This window comes from Panthera pardus, unplaced genomic scaffold, assembly GCF_024362965.1.
Source record: "Panthera pardus isolate Hobbes unplaced genomic scaffold, ASM2436296v1 HiC_scaffold_13, whole genome shotgun sequence".
Lineage (NCBI taxonomy): Eukaryota > Metazoa > Chordata > Mammalia > Carnivora > Felidae > Panthera > Panthera pardus.
In genome coordinates this window covers 157,677,411-157,685,004 of record NW_026526688.1, presented here as the reverse complement: position 1 = coordinate 157,685,004, position 7,594 = coordinate 157,677,411, and the positions used below count along the sequence as shown (strand labels likewise).

General features: G+C 34.6%; 1 pseudogene; it reads right to left on the bottom strand.

The window, feature by feature from the left end:
• Positions 1–5,840: 5,840 nt before the first annotated feature.
• On the bottom strand, positions 5,841–6,241 carry LOC109275139 (40S ribosomal protein S23-like; annotated as a pseudogene).
• Positions 6,242–7,594: the final 1,353 nt, after the last annotated feature.

Genomic DNA, 7,594 nt, shown 5'->3' with positions numbered 1-7,594 from the left:
TGTACCAATCGTATTACTCCTCCACAACTCATATTCTTCCAGTGACAGATGCTATAGGACACATTGCTATTGCATAATACCAGGTGAATTGGCACAGAGAGCGGCAGGAATATTCTGGAAAGCATTTCTCCACTGGCATGACCAACAAAACTTAGTTATAAATTTTGTTACAATCTTCTATTCTCTTTTTCTCAAACTAAATGTATCTCCAACTCAGTTTTCCCTTAGACAAATACCAGAAATGATTGTGGTAACACTACTTTCATTCAACATGAAGAATGTGATGGAGAAGTAGTTAGAGTAAAAAGAGACAGTGGTCTTAATAAAGTGAGTTTATAGTACCAAAGTTAGAACATTTTGCAAAGATGTCTGCTTGTAAAATCCATGTGAACACATTAGTAGGTTCCCTTCTATGGCTTTGGGATGGACTTATGTAGGTAGGGGGAACTGAAGTCTGTTTCATTAGCTTCATATTTAACCTGTGCCTGATTCCCACCTTTCCAGCCTTTGCTAACATTTACCTTGTCAACTGCCTCACAACACCTAATTTACTGCTACACATTTTAGGCTTTTATATATGTCAGAATTTCAGATGTATGAACCAATCTCCCTAACAATCAGGATATACTAGGTTATGCTGTGGAATTAGATACATTCAAAATTTCAGTGGTTTAAAATAAACAAACCAAGTTTGTTTTTTGGGGGTTGATAGCACTGAGAAGATGTTTATTCATTTCCCCTCTTGTTTACTCAGGGACACAGTTGATGAAGCTCCATCTGACATGTGTTCCCATAATCATCCGAGCAGAGGAAAGAGAACTCAGGAGTTCATCACAGTGGGAATTAAAAGTTACAGTTTGCAAATAACGTGACATTTCCCTCTCTTACCTCAATAGCTAATGGAACAAACACCCAAACTTATGGGATTCAGCAGGTGCAGTCTTCCATATATCTAGAAAGAGTGGAAATCTGGTTGTAAGTGAGTAGCACAAAAGACTCCCACATAGTATAATAGGAATGTCAAACTTAAGAGATCAAAAATTGATCTCCTAGGCTACTCTGGACATCTCCTGCTAATTGTGCTGTTGTTTCAACATAACGTATTGTCAACCATATTTTATCATTGAAGTAAGCACGTGAAAAGAACCAAAACTGAAATGTTTCAAATTTTCTATTTATTAACTGCATTATTGTTTATGAAACTTCTTGCAACTTATGATATAGTAAAAATCAATAGCAGTCTTAACTGAAATATGATATAAACTCAGATATAATGAAGAAAGGCATATAGGAGATTTTTTTTCCATGATAGTACAGATGATGTATTATTTCTCTCATCAGAGAATTAGTTAATAGCAGATATTGGACTTCCCCGGTATTTCAAATCCCAACTCTTTCCATGCTTTTTAGTCTTTCCTCCTAGAAACTTGACCAAATAAGCAATAGTAATTCAGCCAAAAGTCCCCTTTTAGCTTGCAATACATTATTTCTTAAATTGAAATAATTCTGTGTTGTGTGTCTATTAGAATAATTTCTATCTCTTTGATATCTTTTACTTTTTTGTTTGGTAATTTTAATAAGACACTTGATTTTAGTTAGTTAATTTGTTTAGGCTTTAAAATATGGTCTGATCTGGGAATACAGAAAGGAATGAAGCACAGCTCCTGCCATCAAGTATCTCACAAATAGAACCAAGACAAGAAAGTAACAGAGAAGAAAGAGAAGGGATTTCAGGCAGAGAAAATCAATGTATAATAGCATGAGAGTCTGAGACTACATTAGCACAGGACTATTATTGCCAGTACACTGCATTTCAGTAAAATTGGAATGTGGGGTGTATATGCCTCGTTGTAGAGGTGGGTCACACAGCAGGATGAGGGAACTGGTGAGAGACAGAAGAGAAAAAAGTGAGCAGTGGCCAGATCATGAATGACTTTTCTGGCCCCAAGGAAGTAACTAAGTTTATCTTGTGTATGATGGGAACCATTGAAAGGAATACCATATTGGATTATCTCCCTCTTGTTCTAAAGTGCTTTAATTTTATTTTCTATTTTTATACTCAGTAAATGACTCAACCATTTTGATGATCTTTGTATAAATACCATCTTCCTGTAATGATCTTCCTTTACTTTTCTCTGTTTAACCCTATGATTCACGGTCTTTTTTTTTTCTTTATAATTTTTTTGAAATTATTTTCCTGTGATATAGAGTTTCATATTTTCCCCTTATGATTATTTTACATTAAAATGCTTTTACTTTCATTTTTTACAATTATAATTCATAAACAACAATTTTGTACTTTGTTTTTAGACAGATTAATATGGTAGTAATGTAGTAACTATACCATATTAACAACATTATATAGACATTGTGTAAAATAGAACCTTAATAAGTGTTTAATGCAGAAGTTAGCTTGTAATTCTTAGAAGAAAAATTACATCAGCAAACATGTTAATATTAATGACATTCAAACAGAGTGACTACTATGTGCGACATAGGCAGCTGGGCTTACATTTTAGGAAAACATAAGACATTTCTAATTTCAAAGCACGTTCAAAAACACATCTTTATTATGGCACATCAGTGAAAAAAATTTAAATTGTTTTGTTTTTATTTGTAATAACTATTTTTACTTTACATTCTGTTTCTTTTTTGTGGCTTATTTTCTTATTATAGAAACATGAAGGATTATCATAAAACAAAAAAACACAATTCTACTTAGCCATGCTAGCATTCAGGCTCACCATAGATGCTGTAATCACTGTGAACATTTGCCAAAGTTAATAGTGGTTCTGTTCACCTTGCCTATGTGCACAGAAAAAAAATTAAATTTTGTATGACCATCTGTTATCCCTTTTCTTAATATAAGTGGTCTCAGATTTTTTTTTTCCTGGAGGACACGTAGTTTGTGAAGGGGCAACTATTTTACATATCAGCATGGATGTTCTTTTAAGGACTCATTAAAATGTGTCCTTGAGAGATGCTTGATTTTTTCCTTCTTTATGTTGTTATTTCTCCACATTAATCTAATGCTTTTTTCAAGTATACATTTCATAATGCAGCTTGAGAGTACGTAGGTGATTCCAAATTGATCATTCTCCATCTTCATAAGCTACTCTGTGAGCTGAACATCCTATTAAACTCTCAAATTTTGACCTGAGATTATCTGTACACTAAGCATAATTTTAGCCTATGTGAGTGTCATAAAGTGAATGAAGAATCTTGTTCTCTAGCAATTGTGACATCAAAACTTCATTTTGGTAATCCCAAGACTTTGACTTTTCCTGCCCTGACCAAATCTCCTCTTAAATTTATTAATTATTATTTCAGAATGACTGCTTCACTAACCAGTGGTAGATCCATAGGTAACTACCCCATGCTTAACCCTGAGGAGTTAATAAATATCCATGTTTTAACTGCTGTAATATTTACAAGTAAACAGTTAAGTAATCATAACTCATCATGAGGTGTGTGAGATAAAAAAGAAGCTTCTAGAATCTTTGAGGCAAAATATGTAAAATATCTAAATATTTCATAAAAATTATAAAGCTATTTATCAATTAAGGCTGAGGGGATAGAAGTAAAGAATAAAATTGCTAAATATTCTATTGTGACATTTATATTCTTTTCATTAGAATTTTGTAAGAGACATAAACACAAAATCACACCATTTTAAGAAGAACACAAAGACCTGGCGTTTTCTGGACACAGCTTTTCACATAACTATTTTAGTTATTGCATAAACACATTATACTGTCTATATATCAGGCAGCATTCTAAGTACTTTACAAATTGAAACTCATTAATTCCTACTAAGCTATGGATGAACTACTATGTACTTTATAGCTTTCATGTGAAGTAGCTACATGTTAAAAAAAATGTTTTTAAGGTTTATTTTGAGAGAGGGAGGGAGAGAGAGAGTGAGTGAGAGTGAGAGACATAGAATCCAAAGCAGGATCTAGGATCTGAGCTGTCAGCACAGAGCCCAACACGGGGCTTGAACTCACAAACCACAAGGTCATGACCTGAGCCAAGTCAGTCACTTAACCAACAGAGCCACGCAGGTGCCCTGAAGTAGCTACATGTTTAGAAAGAACTTGTTAGTATTGACAGAGGGATTGTAGAAATAATGGGGTTCCTCATGATCAGTGGGTGATTTTTAGTGGTCCAGTGGGAGAAAGCAAGAGCAGAGAATATTTTAATGATCATTTTGTCTTCCAGAACTAAGAACTCATTTCTCCTGCAGAAGTCTTGTGGGAAAAAGTAAATTAAAAAATATATGCTTTAAAAAGTATTATTTTATAAGAGAGTTTATTGGGTCACAATGTATTTTCATATATATTATTTCATTTGATTCATTTGATATGGGGATACTGTGAGATGACATTTTCTAACATTTACTGATGTATGAGCCAGACACTTTATTGAATCCTTACAACTTTTGATCATACCCAAGTAATAGAAGAGAAATCTGAGGCTCATATATTAAGCACTAGCAAGTGACCATACTTATAAGCCTCGTTAAACATAAATAAATAAAAGATGCTCAGGAAATAAAGCAAATAAAGGGCCAAATCAACTTTTGCCAAAATCTATGTTCTTAATCACATTGTTATTGTTATTGTTTAATCATTATTTTCATAGCCCCAAGATGAAAAAACAAATAAGAGTTATGTCTTTGCCACAATTGCATGGATAGTCACTGGAATTCAAGCCAACAGTAAAGGCAGTGTGACATAACAAAATGATATGCCATAAAGAAATAGCCTTCCACAAAAATGCAGTTAGAAGTAATAAACAAATTTAGCAAATTTGCAGAATACCAAATCAACACAGAAATAAGTTGCATTTTTGCATGTTAGCAATGAACAATCTGAATAAAAATTAAGAAACCAATTCCATTTATAATAGCATCACAGAATAAAATATTTAGGAATAAACTTAACCAAGGAGGTAAAAGACTTGTACACTGGAAAATACCAAGCGTTGCTGAAATAAGTTAAAGACAAATATAAGTGGAAAGTTTATTTCCTGTGTTCACTGACTGAGAGATGTAATATTGTTATGATGTCAACACACCCAAAGCAATCTGCAGATTCAGTGTAATTCATATAAAAATCCTGGTGGTGTTTTTTGCAAAAATATTTACAAAATTTTTTAAATTCACATGGAATCTTTTCAACTTTTCAAAGTTTATTTTTGAGAGAGAGAGAGAGAGAGAAGGAGAGAGAGACACAGAATCTGAAACAGACTCCAGGTTCTGAGCTGTCAGCATAGAGCCCAACGTGAGGTTTGAACTCACGAGCTGTGAGATCATGACCTGAGCTGAAGTCAGGCATTTAACTGACTGAGCCGCCCAGGCACCCTGTTTAAATTCATATGGAATCTTAAGGGACTGTTAATAGCTAAAAACAACCCTGAAAACAACAAAGTTGGAAGTATCACCCTTTCTGATTCCAAACTTAATTACAAGGTAAACAAAACAGGGTAGTACTGGCATAAAAACAGGAACAAAAACAGATGAAATAGAGATCCCAGAAATAAACTTTCTCATATATGGTCATATGATTTCTACAAGGTTGCCAAGACTATTAAATAGGGGAAAAGATAGTTCTTTCAGCAACTGGTTCTGACAAAACTGGATTATCTATATGCAAATGAATGAAGTTGGATCTGTACTTCATACCATATGCAAAAATTAACTCAAGATACATCAAAGACATAAGAGCTAAAACTGTAAGCTTCTTAAAAGAAAATAAAGACAGCTTCATGCTCTTGGATTTTTTTTTTTTTTGGCTTATGAAAATTTATTGCTGTCATGTTTTCACCATCAAAACTTATTATATTGGTCTTTCTTTCTTTCCTCTGTAGAAGTACAAAAGAGAGATATTGGCCACTTTGAGTCACCAGCATCATGACTTTTGTGACCAAATCCAGCAACCAGAATTTCATCATTTTACTCAATAAAATCCAATCACATTTGGGTACAAAGGCTGTGATTTCTTCTGCCATTCTTGGTCAGCAGGACCCTGACACATTTCCTGATGCCAGAATTTGGACTTTTAGCTTCAACCCCTACTTCTTCCAGTACAATTCCCTTTGCATGGCAACCACCTCCAAAAGGATTGGCCTTCAGGGCTGTGCCCAAATTGACTTTCTTGTACTGTTTATCATGCCACTTCTGATCTCATCTCCAGGATGGAGCTATCCTGGCAGCACAAAGGCTGTGACACTTGCCCATCCTTCCCGTGCCATGGGCCTGAGCAAAAGAGAGAAACAGCACAGGAAGGCTATGCTCTTGGATTTGTTAGTGATTTCTTGGGTATGATATCAAAAGCATGAGCAACAAAAGAAAAATTAGATAAATTGGATTATATCAAAATTAAAAATGTTTGTATATCAAAGGGTTTTGTCAAGAGATTAAAACGACCAATGGAATCATGAGGGAAATGCAATTCAAACCAAAATGAGACACCAGTTCGTACCTCTTAGAATGGCTATTACAAAACAAAACAAAACAACAAAAAAGCAAAGCGTTGATGAATATGTGAAGAAACTGAAACACTTGCACACTGCTAGTGGGAATGTAATATGGGATAGCCTCTGTAAAAAACTGTATGGCGTTTCCTCAAAAAATTACCATATGATCCAGGAATTCCATTTCTGGGTATATGCATAAAAGAACTGAAAGCAGTGATTGAACAGTTATGTGCACACCCATGTTCATAGCACTTTTATTCATGATAGCCAAAATGTGGAAGCAACCCAAGTGTGCAAGTCAATAAATGAATGGATAAACACAATGTGACATATATTTACCATGGAATACTATTCAGCTTTAAAAGGGAAGGAAATTCTGAAATTTACTGCAACTTGGATAAACCTTGAAGACATTATGCTGAGTGAAATAGGCCAGTAACAAAAAGACAAATATTGTATGATTGCACTTACACGAAGTTTTTAAAGTAGTCAAATTTATAGAAATGGGGATGCAGTTGTGTTTGTCAGGGTCCATGGAGAGGGATAATGGGTAATTATTGTTTACTGGATACAGTTTCAGTTTGGGAAGGTAGAAAAACTGTTTTAGAGATGGATAGAGGTGCTGGTTGCACAACAGTGTGAATGTACTTGATGCCACTGACTGAACTATAAACTCAAAAATGGTTAACACTGAATTTTTTATCATGGATATTTGATCACAATTATTATTATCATTTTTTTTAAATTTTTTTAACATTTATTTATTTTTGAGACAGGGAGAGATAGAGCATGAACGGGGGAGGGTCAGAGAGAGAGGGAGACACAGAATCTGAAACAGGCTCCAGGCTCCGAGCTGCCAGCACAGAGCCCGATGCGGTGCTCGAACTCATTGACCGCGAGATCATGACCTGAGCCGAAGTCGGACGCTCAACTGACCGAGCCACCCAGGCGCCCCTATTATTATCATTTTAAATGGGAACATTGGCTAAAAAGGAAACTTAAAATCCAACTGAATTCTTAATTAAAAGCTGTGACTTTGAGCAGCTGGTCAAAATCTTCTCATTTTCAGTTTCTCTGAAAAGGAAAATGTAGATGATCTATATTCTCCAAGGTT